Source organism: Octopus bimaculoides, chromosome 1, assembly GCF_001194135.2.
Source record: "Octopus bimaculoides isolate UCB-OBI-ISO-001 chromosome 1, ASM119413v2, whole genome shotgun sequence".
NCBI classification, from domain to species: domain Eukaryota; kingdom Metazoa; phylum Mollusca; class Cephalopoda; order Octopoda; family Octopodidae; genus Octopus; species Octopus bimaculoides.
The window spans coordinates 111,642,294-111,659,991 of record NC_068981.1 but is presented as its reverse complement, the minus strand read 5'-3'; positions in this window follow the sequence as shown (position 1 = coordinate 111,659,991).

The following is a 17,698-nucleotide window of genomic DNA, read 5'->3' as shown; positions in this document are numbered from 1 at the left end:
ATATTATTGTATATGTATATATAAAGGAGACCACTAGGTGGATGGCTAATGTGCTAGAAGAAAGTGATCTTCTTCTAGCACATTAGCCGTCCACCTAGTGGTCTTCTTTATATATACACATATATATGTGTGTGTGTGTGTATATATGTATATATATATATATATATGTGTGTGTGTGTTATATGTGTGTGTTCTTGATATTCGTTCAGAGCAAGTTGTTTTACATCTATTACACTATTTTTCTTTTGTTTCTTGGCTCCGGTGAGGCGTCTCAGAACATTCAGGATGTGAATGTTCCGAGTCCCGCCTCCGTTCGCGAGTGCACATTTTTTTTCTTCATATTCGTTCCCAGCAAGTTGTTTTACACCTATTAAACTAATTTTTTTTTATTCTCGTCACCGGGTCAAACGCTTTACATGAAAGAAAATTATCAGAGAACTTTCGTCTAATTCTTCCAAATCTTTCTGTTAAAACTATTGAAACCATTTATGGAGGATATTTTTTATCACAACAACTGGTTGCACACCACAAGGTTTAATGGAACCTGCTGAAGCAAGCCAGCATGCTCGCTAAGGGGTTGAGAAAGCCAAGCGCCCTCACGGGCATCACCTGACACCCAGGCTTGCCAGACATATTTTGATGAAAGTACCAGATTTAGCAAAATAAAAGTACCAAAATTTTAATTTGTTATATTTTGGCTATAAATCAACTGAAATGCATAATATATATTGTTTATAACATACAGGGCTTTATTTCAAAGTGAACTATACATATTTAGTGTACTTACTTTACAGTTAGAAAGTTGCATCGTCAACACTGAGGTTCCTTTTTACTGGATACTGGATGGTTTCCGTGTTGAAGCTCCTAGGAGCTTGTTCACAGGTCCTTTTCCACTAGTACACTTAATTTGTCCTATGTGGTACAACACTTCGACAGTTGTAGCTAATAGTAACAGATGGTCAAATTTTGCAGGAAGCTCCCTCCAGTAAGCCTCAAGCCTGTTCTTGAAGGCGTTGACTGATGGAGCTGCGACCACACTGTTTGGCAGACTGTTCCAGGTAGCGGTCACATGCTGTACGAAAAAGCAGCTTCTAATGTTGAGCCTGCACTGTGATCTTTTCCAATTTCAGGCTGTACCAATGTCCTTATCCTTCTTTTAATTTAGCACAAAGCTCTGCATCAGGTGTATAAGTTGTGCTGTTTACATCACAAAGAAGACTTTTTGAATGTAGCAGTGCATTGATTGTTTGGGTATGCAGTTTAAACCTATTCTTGATTTTAACGTTATTTAGGACTGCACTATTTTCTTGGCTGCAGCTGAAGAATGTGGTAATGATAGGAGTTGAAACATAAAGCATGATAGGACCGGATAACAAGCTTCATCTCCACATTTTTCCTTAGAAATTTTATATCAATAATTTTTGGGTTTGGTAGCTTCAGTTATGCCATTGTTATCTTGAAATTTAAGTTCTCTCCATTCTTTATTAAGAGCTTCAATCTGACTCAACTGAACAATATTTGGAAATTTGCATGCCGGAGAAACAATTGAACTTAGACCATTGAAATCATGAATACTAACTGGGTCTATTGTCTCTAGATGCTTCAAATTACAGAAGAAATCATGTGCAAAGAAGCACTGAAAAAATTCCTTCCCAAGGCGCACATAAAAATTTTATGTTTTCACATGAAATTGTTTCAGTTCAGCTGTGCTAATAGCTGATGCTTTCAACTTTTTTCTCATCTGTAAATTTCAGTTATGGGAAGGAACACTGATGGATGATTGATGTTAATTTCATGTAGCTCTTTATTTTTCACAATTTCTCTTTTAACAAAGTTTCTAAATATTCCCTTAACAGTACATGTAATAGATTTGTGCAGTTAGTGCATTCTATAGCTTTCTGATTGGAAATCTAAGTTCAACTTAGTAATATCTGGCAAAATATATGTTATAAATACATAATACATCTCTGTGATTGGATTTGTTAATGAGTTCAGCACATTTGAAGCTGCACTGTTGTTATCTTCAATAACAGCAGTAGTAAAGAATAACACTAGAGCAGGCCACTGTTCTAGTATTCATTTGACAACTTGTTCTAAAGATAGCCACGTTGTACAACTTACATGTGATAATTTATGTGGATTTGTTTGAATAAATGCCTGAAATTCTTCACATTCCTGCAGTCTCTTTTGGGCTATTTGAAAATTATGAATATTTGCTCCTAGCAAGTTGTAAAAATTAACACTTCCTTCTCCAAGCTTAGATTTGAAACCGAATCTAAGGATTCTGGGTCATCCAAACCACCACAATCAACTAGCACAAAAAAAAAGGTTTTCTTTGTCCTGTCAAAAAATGATAGATCATCTCCCTTTGACCTGTGACCATGGTCAACAGAGAGACAGACAGAAAGGCCTAGGAGGCAGACGAGAAAGACCTGCGATGCCAACAGACGGTTTTGGCTGACTGCAGAGACTGAGAGAAATGTTCGAATGAAGTTTCATGGTAGACTACTGTCTCAGCTGAACTACGTGCACACATACACACAAAAACATATTCAGTTCTGACATATCACCTCCACTTGTTTCTATTTCTAGCAATACGTAACAGTTGTCAACATTTGCATGTAATGAAGATTTGTGTACCAACGACAAATTAAGTCCAGTGAATAAATTATTTTAACTATGAATCGATGTCATTCATTTGTTTACTTCAAAGACATCCACATTCCTATCGCATCTGTTCAACATAACACATACTGATACACGCTTAATCACTACATTTGGTGACCCCGTCAAAGAATTGCAGCCTTCCCTTCAACCGGCTTCACCAACTTGATTGCATTCGGAAAAGGAAAACAATTTTTGTACTGCTTTTAAACTTTCCTTTTGGCACTACACTTCGTGATCCCATTGAAGAATCACAGCTTGCACATCACCCAGCATTGAAACAGAACTGAAAATTCCTGTGATTGATTGGCACACAATGGCTTCCCCAGAACAGAACCCAGTAGCAAACACATCCACAGTTCATTCCAGGCAGTGATTCCTTCCACCAATCCTTTCCTTTTGTTGTCCAGTGCTTACAGGCCCTGACAGAGCAGATACAAGCTCTATTGCTTGGTATACTACGTAAAACAACAGCTGATCGCATCGTTTTGGTAGACAGTCCCGAAGCCCAAGTGCTACCTGCAGCTCGCATAAAACATATTGATACCACCGAAAGTTTGGAATACGGGCGCAGAAATGCATGATCCCATGTTCGTTTTCATCATCTAATTCAGGAAACGACACAGCCAGGAATTGAATGCGACGGAAGTTCATGGCTTGCACCCACAAAGTCCTTGTTTTTCGTTTGCGATCATGTAACTGGCATGCGTTTCCTGGTTGACACCAGCGTGGAAGTCAGCATAATCCCTGTTTCCAGTTTCCAATACTTCAAGAAAAAGAAACGAGACAGCAGTCTGTCTTCAGGTAGTTAACCACTCACCCATTCCAAGCTATGGTGAACAGTCCCTAATGCTGAACTTAGGACTATGGCACACTTTCCAGTGGGTATTCATTATAGCTAAACTGCCGACCCCTATCTTAGGAGCCAATTTCCTGCATCATTTTGGTTTCCTGGTAAACATTAAACACAGGAGACTTGTCAACAGCACTACACAGCTCACTGTGCGCGGTATAATCGCTTGTATGGCCACAACCAGCCCAACTATTTTGTTAATGACAACTCGCCACAGTGCTGTCCTGAAAGAATATCCAGACGTTGCTCGACCAGTGTTCCATAGCCAGCCAATCAAACATGAAGTTACCCACCACATCAAAACCAGTGGTCCACCTGTTGCTGCAAGACCCAGAAGGTTACCATCTGATCGTCTCAAGGCCGTCAAGCGGGAATTCCAGCACATGCTTGACCTTGAAATCATCCACCCATCCAGCAACAACTGGTCCTCACCAATACACTGCGTTCCAAAAAAATCATTGACTGATTGGCGAGTTTGTGGTGATTATCGATCGCTGAACAACTGTACTGTAAGTGATGCATATCCTGTCCCCAATCTTCAAGATTTTTCTAGCTCGCTGCATGGAGCTCATATCTTTTCCAAGATCGACCTTGTGCGAGCATACAACCAAATCCCAGTGGAACCTGTGGACATCCCGAAGACAACAGTTACTACACCCTTTGGAATGTTTGAATTCCTGCATATGCTTTTTGGTTTACGCAACGTGGCACAGACATTCCAAAGGTTTATCATCATGGTTACTAGAGGTTTGCCTTTCATCTATGCCTACATAGATGACTTACTTGTGGCCAGTAGCTCAGACGAAAAATATGACCAACACCTGCACCTGCTATTCGAACGCCTGTGCAAATACGGTGTTGTTATCAACTCGTTCGGAGTTGCTTCCCTTCATTTTCTTGGGCACATCGTCAATAAAAATGGCATTTGCCCCCTTCCCGAGAAAGTCAAGGCCATCGTGGATTTTCCACCACCCACATCTCTCCGCAAATTAAGGGAATTTCTCTATTTAGTGAATTTCTTTCGCAGATTTTTACCTCACCTCGCTGAGATAGTGCAACCGCTCACAGATTTGCTACGTCAGCGAACTTGCAAAAGCATGGAAATTGCCCTGAATGAAGATTAGCTCACCTCTTTTGCTGCCCTGAAAAAGCATTATCCAACGCTACTATGTTGGTGTATCCGAAACCAGATGCCCTACTTCCAGATTTGCAGGTGTGCTACAGCAGCTTGTTGACGGCATATGGCAACCGCTAAGCGGTTAAAACATGTGGAAATGAAATACAGTACCTTCAGTCGGGAATTATTGGTGGCATACCAGGCTGTTAAGCATTTCCAACACATGCTAGAAGGTACCAATTTTGCCATATACAGCGACCACAAACCACTGGTATATGCATTTCACACCAAGCCAGATCGCCAAGAGAAATCTGCCACCTTGACTTCATATCACAGTATATGATGGATATACACCACATCAGAGGGATGACCAACTTAGCAGCCAATGTACTTTCATGCACACAGATCAATGCTATCCACACCACAGCTACAATTGATCTGGCACGTATAGCAGCTAACCAGGAGAATGATGAAGAACTTCTAAAGCTCCAGAATTCATCATCTCTGAAATTTCAGCATGTTTCACTACCATCATCTATGGCCCATATTTGGTGTGATATCTCCACTGGTCACCAATGCCCTTATATACCACAGAAACATCATTGAGAAGTTTTTTCTGCTCTACATTCTCTGTCACATCCTGGTATTCGCCCCACTCAAAAGCTGATACTGACCCATTTTGTGTGGACCAGTATCAGCAAGGATATCAGAGAATGGACCAAGTGCTGTGTCGCATGTCAAAAAGTGAAAATCTACCTGCACATAGAATCACCAATCGGTTCCTTTTCACAACCTGACACGCAATTTCAACACATTCACATTGACATCATGGGACCTCTGCCACCTTCGCAGAATTATACACATTTGCTTACCTGCGTGGATCATTTTTTGCGGTGGCCCAAAGCTTGACCCTTATCTGATACTTCAGCAGAAACGGTCGCCAAAGCGCTGATATCCCAATGGGTTTTGCATTTTGGCACACCCGCAACTATCACCACCAACAGAGGACGTCAGTTCAATTCCCACCTTTTCACCGAGCTGACTTGTCTCCTCGGATGTAAACACACCTGCACTACAGCTTACCACCCCACAACAAATGGTATGGCTGATCGCTTTCACTGCCAACTCAAGGCAGCTATAAAAACATCTTCAGACAGTTCTAACTGGTTGGAACATCTCCCTCTCATCTCCTTGGTATTCGATCCACAGATAAGGAGGAAGTTGGATATACTCCGGTTGAATTCGTCTATGGCACAGCACTCAGCTTACCTGGGCAGATGATCAAACCTGTTTCACCACAAGACCTTCCTGACTCAGCAAAATATGTGCACCAATTATGGACATCCATGTTGAATTTGTCCCCTGCAGCCCCTAGGCAACAAAACGTCACTTCAGATGTCTCAAAGGACATCAATACTTGGATTCGTGTTTTCGTGAGAAACGACAGGATACCATCTCAACTGCGGCCACCACAGTCCGGGTCCTACAAAGTGCTTAAAAAAGAACCTAAGTATTTTGTTCTCGATATTGGAGGTAAATGAAATACTATATCAGTTGATCATTTTAAAAAATCCTACATTGAGGAGGACTTGCTTTTAGTTTCCTCCATTTCTCAAATGGACTCAACAACTCCAGCAAACACCTCAGATTATGCACAACCCCAGCACACCAAATCAGGAAGAACAATTCGCTGGCCCGCAAGGTTTGTTCAAGTCTTTCGGGTAAGTTCAAACTCTTAAGCAACCCATCTCCTCAAATGAAATGCCTACATCAACATATAACCCAAATGACTGCATCACCCATATACAAACCAAAAGAAATCAATGAACATTTTGTATAAAAAAAAAAAAAACCTTTTCTACATGTACGAAAAACATTTTTATGAACATTGACTGAACATTTTACAAACGAACTTTTCTACGAACATTTTTCATTTTTCTGTCAATTCCTTATATGTACATACGTTTTGCTTTCTTTCAAAAATATTTTGTCTTCTTTTAAATGTTTTGCTCCCTGTATGCTTACACACACTTGCAACACTCACATTCTCATGTGTGCTATCACTTGATCTTTTGTATCACTGAAAGATACCTTGTCTCTATTAGACCTCTAGTGGGTCGAGTAATCAATAGACGCACATCTCTTTCAATGCGCCAACATGTTTCTGCCTGGGCACATATATGTATTGCTTACCATATTGCACACACCAACAGTGAATCTTTTTTGCTTCATATTTTTATACTTTTATTTCTTTCACGCCCCATGTTTTTGACATATATTCATTTGTCTGTTACACTGTGTAAATTTTTTCTGCATACACACAAAATAACATTTCCAATATCATTCAGTCTCTGTGGCTTTCTCATTAGAAGTGGGGTAGTGTAAAAATTAATACTTCCTTCTCCAAGCTTAGATTCGAAACCAAATCTAAGGATTCTGGGTCGTCCAAACCACTACGATCAACAGGTGCGAGAAAAGGTTTCCTTTGTCCTGTCAAAGTTGAGTAAAAATTCCTTGAATAAAAAGTATCTGTTACCTGACTGTTTCGGATTCTCTCAACTTCAACAAGAACTATGCTGACCAATTTTTACTCCTAAAGATGATGCAACAGTATAAAATGATCATGCAATACTTGCGATATCATGATTTCAAATGGTTAGTGAGAAAATAACAAGAAATCAGAAATTACTAATTTAACCCAGTTACAAATTTTTCCCCCACCTCACACCATCCTATTTTGGTTGTGAGGAGGCTATTATACTGAAGAGAGATCTTACTTGAATGCTTGCAATAGAAAATGCTACCACCAACGCCCCCCCCCCCGCTCCAGCATTGAATCTAAAACTATATGACTGCAAATTGAAATTGTTAACCTCATAGTCTTGCCTGTTCATTCCTAAGGTCAACCTTGATTGAGCAGGTCTATGATCAAAGGTCTTCTAACTAGCTTCATCCACTCTTTTACCTCAACCATGCAACTAAGACCATATCATCTAATGTGTACTTCCTTTTTTAAAGATAGTAAAGAGGAGTTGGGGGGGGGGGGTCTTTTTTTTTTCGTGGTCAGAGATTTGGCTATTCCTAGCAGATTAAGTGTAAAGGCTCCCTTCCTGAATCTGGAGAAATTTCTGTGCTCCTAGTAGTGAGACAGATATATTGAAGTGGGAGAAGAGTGGAATTTAGAAGCTAAGTTAACAAATGTAGTGTTGTTATTTACAGTAATGCAGCTTAACAAGAAAGATGATTACTGCTGTAAAGGAGTAAAATTCCTTGAGGTACATGGTTACTTAGCTAGAGGCAAGAGCAAGAGAAGGAGGGAGGGAGAGTAATCACGAATGAAGGAAAAACAGGTTTGTTGATATAGAGGATGTGGTGTTATGGGCTGTGATGAGCTGTGTGTTGTGGTGGAGAGGGGTGAGGCAAACAGAGGTGAAACCAGACCGGAAGGGCCAGACCGGAAGGGTCAGATCGGAAGTCGGCGATACGCGGTCGAAGGCTAGCACGTGGAGCAGTCAGAAAACAGCGACGTTACGAGAAAGACGTGTTCTGATCAGGAGCGATCGTGTACTCCGCTGCGGTCGGCAAGGTAAGGTCCAACGTTTCATTCTGTCCTTTTGCTTCTTGTTGTCTTCTTCCTCCATCTCACCACAGAGGAGATGCATGATTACTCAGCCAGAGGGAAGAGCAAGGAAAATTAAGAGAGAGAGTAGGAGACAGCAAGGAGAGGGATGGCAACAAGTACCAGGGTATACTTGTAAGTAACAGGGATCAGAGCATAGATGTAATGGGGATCAGGGATGATAGAGTAAGGAAGAGAGAGATGAATGGTGGTAGGGTATTGCTAAGAAGTCACAAGTAAGGAGTGGGGAATGCTGGTACTGGTGAGAACCTGGGTATATAGAGGGGAGGGAACAATGATACAGTGAGCATGCAGTGAGGACTGTATTGGGGAGTGGGAGATAATAATAGTGTATGAAGTGAAAATGTGAGGATGAGAAGAGAAACAGTTTGGGTAAGTGAGGTGTAGTTTGATTTGTTGGAGTAGAGAGTGTGAAAATTTTATTATGTGTGGGTGGAACACAACACTTCTAGAACTCAGGTTCACTGACGTGGGCAGGTTTTCTCTAGAACCTCATATCACCAGACATCTCTGTCCATTGTCATTACTTCTGTGAGCCCCAACATCCTGAGATCAATCCTCACCACTTCATCCCATGTCTTCCTAGGTCTCCTGCTTCCACAATTGCCATCCACTCTCAGTGATCAGCACTTCGTTATATAGCTGTCTTCATTCATATGCATCACATGTCCAAACCAATGTAGTCTCTGTTGCATGCTACATTTGATTCCTCTTATACCCAACTTTTCTCCCAATACATTTGTGCTTTGTCATTCATGCACACTGATGCTGCACATCCAGCAGACATACTGCCTTCATTCCTCTATGGTCTACACATATCCTCTGCATTCAGAGCCCATGTCTCACTACCATTCATACACAAACATCATACACTCTACCTTTCACTCTGAGAGAGTCCTGTTGTTGTCAACAGGGGTAGTAGTTCTCTGAACTTTCTCCACCCTATTCATATTCTAGAATACTTTCAAAGCATCTACTCCCATTGCTAATTTGGTTACCTGGGTAACAGAATCTATTGACTACCTCAAGAGAGCCTCCTGGACATTTGAGAGAATTTAAGTCCCATGTGCTCTTAGTGCTTATTGTTCCTGTACATCTGCCACAGACACAGGTGACCTTATCTGTTAATCTACCTTATGTTAATCTCTTATGTATCCATAGCTTATACTGGTTGCAGTGAATGGAATTACCACTCCTTTCCTACAAACTGAGCAGAGCCATTTACCTGATGGAAGGAGTCTTATCTGCTTTCTTGCTAACAACAATTTTGATCTTAGCTAGGTTAATTTTAAGGCCCATTGACTCCAGGTTTTGCTTCCATACCTGGAATTTCTTCACCAATTTTGCAATAAGAGTAAGGTTATCAGTGTATAGTAGTTCCTATGGGCATCCAGTTTTGAATTCCTCTTTTATGGCCTGGAGGACTATGATGAATAGAAGTAGACTAAGAACCCATAGCTGTATGCTAAATTCATCACCGTATTCATGACCAACTTTCACCTTACTGACAGGACCTCTGTACATGGCTTGTATGGCTTTAACAAGCCACTCCTCTACTCCTAGCTTCCTAAGAGAGACCACCATATAATAGTGTGGGACTCTGTCAAAAGCTTTCATCAGGTCAACAAAAGCTAAGTACAGTGGCTCACTTTTGGCCAAATACTTTTCCTGCAGCTGTCTCATTAGAAAGATGGCATCTGTGGTACTCTTCTCAGGTATAAAATGAAACTGCATTTCATCTAATTTAATTCTATGCCTAATTAATTGAGCTATAACTCTCTCTGTAACTTTCATGACTTAGTCCAGCAGTTTGATACTTCTTTAGTTATTTTCTATCTAAGGCACCACCTTTAACTTTGTAGCAGCTAACTATAATACTACTACACCAGTCATTGGGGATGATGCCTTCTTGAATAACCTGATTAACTATGCAAGTGACTAGGCTGCCAGAGATTTTTATCATCTTGGCCATGATACCCGATACTCCAGAGGCTTTTCCTGTCATATTCTTAATTGCCTTATCTATTATTCTATTATCAACTCTGATGGCTGATCTCTCAATCAGTTCAATATTTTAAAGACTCCCCTTCCATTCATTTTCCACATTTAGTAACCTTTCATAGTAGCACTTCCACACATCTTTCTTCTCTGAGACACTAATTCCAAGCATACCATTATTCATTCACACACATTTCTCACCCACCACATCTCTATTCTCTCCAACTCGCTGCTTTACAATCCTGAACACCTCATTCCTCTGATCCTCATGCTATAGAACATTGGCAAATCTCTTACCTTCTGCTATTCCTTTAGCTACATAGACCTGTTGTCTAGCTTCCCTTTTGGCTATCTGATATAATTCTCTGTTTCCACCATTTTTCTAGTCTTTCCAGGCGTGTCTCTTTGCTGTGGCACTGTCTGCCTCCTTGTTCTACCACCATGTAACCCTCTGCCTCCCTGGCACTTTGCACCAGCCACAGATTTGCTCCGAAATTCTCAGTAGATTGTCCCATAAGAACTTCCAATTGTCCTCTAAGCTATATGTCCTTACTTCCTCCTCTTTTTCGTCAGAGGCTTCCACAAGAATATCTCTAAATTTCTGATGGTTTGCTGGGTCTTTGGGCTTCCATAATCTTCTTTCCAATTGTGATTTACTTCTCCAAGCTTTTCTAGACCTAATTCTTTGTTGGGTTGCACACTCTTCACCTGGGAAAGACTTTGCATTTGTGAACATCTGCCTATCTCATTGCCTGGTGAGGAGGTAATTGATCTGGCTTATGTGCCCACCACCAGACTGATAAGTGATTAAATGGCTGGCTGGTTTTCTAAAGTTAGTGTTGCAGATCATGAGATCATTTGCATCGCAGAACTCCAGTCGCCTTGTTCCCTCCACATTCCTAGGGCCAAAGCCATAACCACCATGGAATCCATGGGATTACTGATCTACATGCCCATTAAATTCGCTAGCTACAATAATGAAGTCTCTGTCATTTATCATTGGTAGTCTGCAGGACCATAGAATTGGTCCTAGTCATCACCTAGCCCAGCCTGTGGAGCATAGGCAGCGATAAATGTAACTTAATTTATCAATGATAAGTCTTAGCTTAATAACCCTATTGCATACTCTGACTACCTCAGTTACCTTATCTACTAACTATTCTGCTAAGAGTATGCCCACACTACCCACTCTATCACTCCTGCCTATCCAGCAGAATTTGAACTTCATGGGGAATCTAGCAGAGACTTCTTTCCATCTCACAAGATTACCTTTAATATGTTTATTAATTTTTATTCTGCATGTAGAAGTGGAGTGAGTTTGTCTACACAATTGAGTTTGTGCAAATATGTTGATATGTGTGTGTGTTTATGCAAGTAAATCTATCCAAACCCTGTGTGTGTGTGAGCTTGAAAGGGAAGAAAATGGCTAGTCTGTAAATGACTTTGTTACTCATTGTTTGGTGATTAAAACCCATTTCATTTGTCCAATAAAATAATATAGCATAAAATAATGCTATAGCATAGTTTGTAATGAAACAAAGGAATCACAACACTTCTTTGTTGAAGTGAAAACCCCCATGGCATTTAATGAATTACAATGCTAAACATTCTAGATATAAATTTCTAAATATAAATTTAAGGACAATATTAGAAAATTTTAAATTAAAGCATTAAAGAAACAGGTACAAGAGTACTAAATAAAGGTAGTGTAAACATGTTAAACATTCTGCAAATTATTCTGATGGAATCTTTTTGAAATAATACTTCCTGGCATTTACTTGCAGAGCAATAATGAGTTAAAGAATTGCTAATGATATAAAGGTAGTTCAATAGAAGAATTATCAAAGTTCAGTTAATTTCCACTAGCTAGCACTGAAGCATCATATTCAGTTCAAACTGTAATATTTACATGTGTTGATAAAGACTTATATGTTACTGAAGAAATGCTTTGCAATCAAAGATACTATGACAGGAAACAATATCTATGAAGAAGTATCGCAAGACTTAGTAAGTTCAATTTCTCCTTTGAAAGATTCATAGATGTATCAACATACAGTAGTCCTGAAGTGGTTGTGCCTGAAACAAGCATTTATAGTGGAATCCTTGAGCACCATTTTTATTTGGACTAATAACAAAAGCAATATTCTGTAAGCCATTTTGCCTATATAAAGCCAAATCAAGTTGTGTTATTCTCTTTCTTACAGATGTTAGTAGAAGTACATAGGATAGAATTGAACTTCATTCACTTACATTTTCAGTTATCTTAAATGACAAGATGTGTTAAGCTGAACAAGAAATTATTTTGACATTTTCTTTCCCCACTAGGTTAAAAATAAGTATATTATCTTTCCCTGTTTATAAGTCATTATTTGCTTGTACATATGTGATACTCAAAGGGAACTTTAACTATATGTCTTTTATTTATCATTATTTCTGTAATAGTGAATTACAAGCATGTATAGATATTTCCTACAACACCTGAGGTTGTATATTCTGTACATCTAATATTTTACTATTGTTATGTATTGGAACTTGTTAATTGACTATACATGAAACACTATCTTAATATGTATGGTATTTTTACTGTATACATTGCTTCATATTTCAACCTGTATTCACAACCTTTGTAAGAACACTTGTTGCTTAACTGTTTTTAACTCTAGTGTCACTTAGACTAGAATAAGTGATAAAAGAAAACTGATATATGTAATTTTATTGTTGTAATATCTACAAACTTTATTTTCTACTAACAAATAGCCATGTTTTCTTATTGAACATATATTTTCTCTAATAGACAGCATAGCATGTGCTTACAAGTGATTACAAGAAAATGGTGACAAGAAGTTGTTCAACATAGGCGCAGGAGTGGCTATGTGGTAAGTAGCTTGTTTACCAACCACATGGCTCCAGTTTCATTCTCACTGTGTGGCACCTTGGGCAAGTGTCTTCTACTATAGCCTCAGGCCAATCAAAGCCTTGTGAGTAGATTTGGCAGACAGAAACTGAAAGAAGCCTGTCTATATATGTATGTGTGTATATGTTTGTGTGTCTGTGTTTGTCCCTCCAACATCGCTTGACAACTGATGCTGGTGTGTTTACATCCCCGTAACTTAGCGGTTCAGCAGAAGAGACCGATAGAATAAGTACTAGGCTTAGAAAGAATAAGTCCTGGGGTCGATTTGCTCGACTAAAGGCGGTACTCCAGCATGGCTGCAGTCAAATGACTGAAACAAGTAAAAGAATATATCTAAATGTTACACAGATATCATACAAGGCAAATTTCAATATTGAATACCTACAACAGAATAATCTGTCCTTTACACCATACAACATTGACTGATAGATGATATACCCCACAATATACATTGACTAATGGAAATAGTGATTGGTTTCTAAATTGTTCTACAAGGATATGTTTACAAGTTCATCAGTATTTTCTACATTTTATAATGTTTTGTTAGGGACGGAAAGGTAGTGCCAATGACTATTTTGCTTTCATTATCAGAGCCTCTAAGACTGGTGGAGGAATTAAAGAAGTTATCCTCAAATTGGAGATCTGGCCCAAATGCTTGCTGCAGTGTGAACTTTGCGAAAGGCACCCAAGGAAAAAGTGGTGACATTAATCTGGATGCTAGTTTAAATATATCCCTTAAGAATCCAGAACACAAAGTGTTTGAACAGTCACCTAAATGCATCTTGTCTGATACTTTTACAATCCCACCAATCCTGTGCATTTAACTGGTATTTTATTTATCGACCACAGGAAAATAAAATGCAAAAGTGCCCCCACCGACCCCCACCCTTTTCAACTTAGAACGTAAAGAACTGGAACAAATAGAGCAAGGTATTTTGTCTGATACTCTAATGGTTCTTGATAATAATGATGATGATGATGCTAACCCCTTGACAGTAAAGGATAAACTGAATACCTAAAAATATAAAAAAGCAATGTCTCCAGAGAAAAGTATACTGGATTGGTCAATGACTGGGTCAACAAGGGCTACAGCCTCCAAGAAGGAAACTGCCTGAGGTTGAAAAGTCTGCAGCTGAAACATGCTCTTTATCAAATATGGACTTGAACCCAAGCCCTCTAAGTTCAGCAGCACATGGAAGATAAAAATCTAAACATAACAAATGAGTATAAAGAAGTGATATATGCATTCATATAAATTCTTTTAGGTTATGGGGGGAAAGAAACCAGAAATAAGATCAAATATGAATGAAAACAAACTTACGAATGTAAGAGATATTCATAGGAACAAGTGACTGACAGATGCAGAGTGAAATGAAATCAAGAGGTAAGTTGAAAAAGATTTTAAAATATCAACATCAGGAAAGGTTGAAAATAAATGTGTGACTGAAGAGAAACCACAAAACCCAGGGACCAAGTTATCATCAAAAGAAATTTCACAAAAAACTGAAATTATCAGAAATATAATTGCGGGTTCAAGCTGAAAGATAGATTAACAATATGGAAGAGAATACTTTTACTTATGAGCATAAAGATTGAATACTACAAATAAAACAAGAAATTCTCAATGAATGTGTGTTTGTATGTATGAGTGTGTACTCATGTAGACATACAAATGCTACTGTGGTTTTAATTATTTTTTGTTCCTTCTTTTTTGTTTAAATAGTGTACACACACATCTATTCTTTCTCCTTCTCACCATGATAAAATTGTGTCTTATTGTTTTCATCACCATCACCATCATCATCATCATTTAGCTTCTGTTTTCCATGGGCTGGATGGTTTGACTAGGACTGGTAAGCTGGAGAGCTGTACCAGGCTCCAGTCTGATTTGGCTTGATTTCTATGGCTGGATGCCCTTCCTAACACTAACCACTCCAAGAGTGTAGTGGGTGCCTTTCATGTGTCACCAGTATGGGTGCCTTTTACATGTCACTGCCACTGGCCATGACTATGATTTCACTTAGTTCGATGAGTCTTCTCAAGCACAGTAAATCGCCAAACATCTTGACCACTTGAAACCCAACATCCAAAGATCATGCTTCATCACCTTGTCCCATGTCCTCCTCAGTCTACCTCTTCCACAGGTTCCCTCCACAGTTAGAGATCAGCACTTCTTTACACAATTGTCTTTGCCCATAAACACCACATGACCATACTAGCATAGTATTTCCTTTTGCACATCACGTTTTGATGTCCCTTATACCTAAATTTCTCTCAAGATGCTTATATTCTGTTGTACATGCAAACTGTCATTGTACATCCAGTGAAGCATACTAGATTAATTTCTTTCAAGCCTTCACATGTCCTTTGCAGTTATAGCCCATGTTTCACTGCATAGCTGTTCACACACAAGTATCATACAATCTGCCTTTCAATCTGAGGGAAAGTCCTTTTGTTACCAACAAAAGTAGAAGCTCCCTGAACTTTGTCCAGCTTGTTCTTATTCTAGCAGCTACACTCTTAGAGCATCCACCTCCACCGCAAACATGGTCACCCAGATAATGGGAGCTGTCAACTACTCTTGAGTATTCACCACTGGCATTTGATGAAGTCTGTTTTATGTACATTTCTAGTGTTTATTGTACTTCTACATCTGCTACACACAATGACTACTTTCTGTTAACCTTCCTTGCACCTCTTACGTATTCATAGCTTGCTTTAGGTACACTTTATGAAGTTTCTACCTATGCCTTTTCTACATATCAAGCAGGGCCATCACTTTGATGGGATTTGTGATTTGTCTGTTTTCCTACTTATTAAGACTTTGGTCTTTGCTAAATTGATTCTAAGGCCTTTTGATTCCAGACCTTGCTTTCACACCTGAAATTTCTTCTCTAGTCCTGGTAGTGATTCAGCTATAAAAACAAAGTCATCAGCACAGAGGAGCTCTCAAGGACAGCCCATCTTAAATTCATCTGTTATTGCCTGGAGGACTATGATGAACAAGAGGGAGCTGAGAACTGATCCTTGGTGAACTCCTACTTGTACACTGAATTCATTGTTATACTCATTGTCAACCCTCATCTTACTGAGAGCATCCCTGTGCATGGCTGATACATCTCTCACCAACCACTCATCTATCCCTGGTTCTGCATTGATCACCAGATAAGGGAGTAGAGGACCCTGCCAAAGGCTGTCTCTATGTCAATAAAAGCCAAGTACAGAGGTTTGTTTTTAGCCAAGTACTTCTCCTTGAGCTCCTTTACAGGAATATAGCATCAGTAGTGATTCTCCCTGGTACAAAACCAAACTGCATTTCATCTACACTAATTCTCTTCCTAATCAGTTGAGCTATGACTCTCTCTGTAATTTTCATCACCTAGTCCAACAATTCGATATCTCTGTAATTATTTCTGTCTAAGGTGTCACCTTTACCGTTGTAGCAGTTGACTATGGTGTTGCTGCACCAGTCATTGGGTATGACTCTCATGTGTACAACCTGATTTACTATACAGGTAACTAGACCATAACACACACCACCAGATATTTTAAGCATCTCAGTGGTGATTCCTGATGGGCCAAGGGCTTTACCCATTTTCATATCCTTCATGGCTTTATCTACCAAGCTACTATATAATTGGATTGCTGGTCTCTCTGTTGGATCCATGTTAAGCAGACTCTCCTTCTCCCATGAATTCTCTACATTTAGCAGCCTTTCATAGTGGCACTCACAAGCCTCTTTCTTGACAGAGTCACTAACTACAAGTGAACTATCATCCATGCAAATGCACTTCTTTCCTACATCAAAATTTCCTCTGATACACTGTCTTGCCAAAATACTTCAAGCTGCTGGTCTTCATGCCACAGAACATTGGCAAACTCCTTCCTTTTTGCTTCACCCCTGGCTAAGTATGCCTGCCTCCTAGCTTCCTGATATAGTTCCTTGCTACTACCACCCTTCCAGTCCTTCCAGGCTTGTTTCTTTGTTCTAATGATCCTATCAACTATACTGTTCCACCAACATGTCACCCTAGGTCTGGCTGGGACTCCACAAATCTGTTCTGTGTCTCTTTGCAAGTTGTCTCATAGGAACTTTCAGTTATCCTTTTTTTACATATCTGTAACTCCTCAGTAAATGCTTCAGCTAGAACATCTCTAAATCTCTAACTATTTAAAGGATACTTGAACTTCCAGATCCTTTTACAAACCAACTTGCTTCTTGGAACTCTTGCCTGTAGTCTGAAGTTATTAATGACTAACTTATGCTGAGGGATACATTCTTTGCCTGGGAAAGTTTGCATTTATGAGCAACCATGAATCTTGCTTTTTGGTGAGAATGTAGTCCATCTCACTTGCATGGTTACCAGACTTATAGATTATCAAGTGACTGACTTATTTCCTGAAGTTGGTACTGCAGATCACTAGGTCATTCACTTCACAGAACTCCATCAGCCTTGTTTCCTTCTCATTTCGGGAACCAATTCCATGAACCCCATGTACTTCATGAAAGAC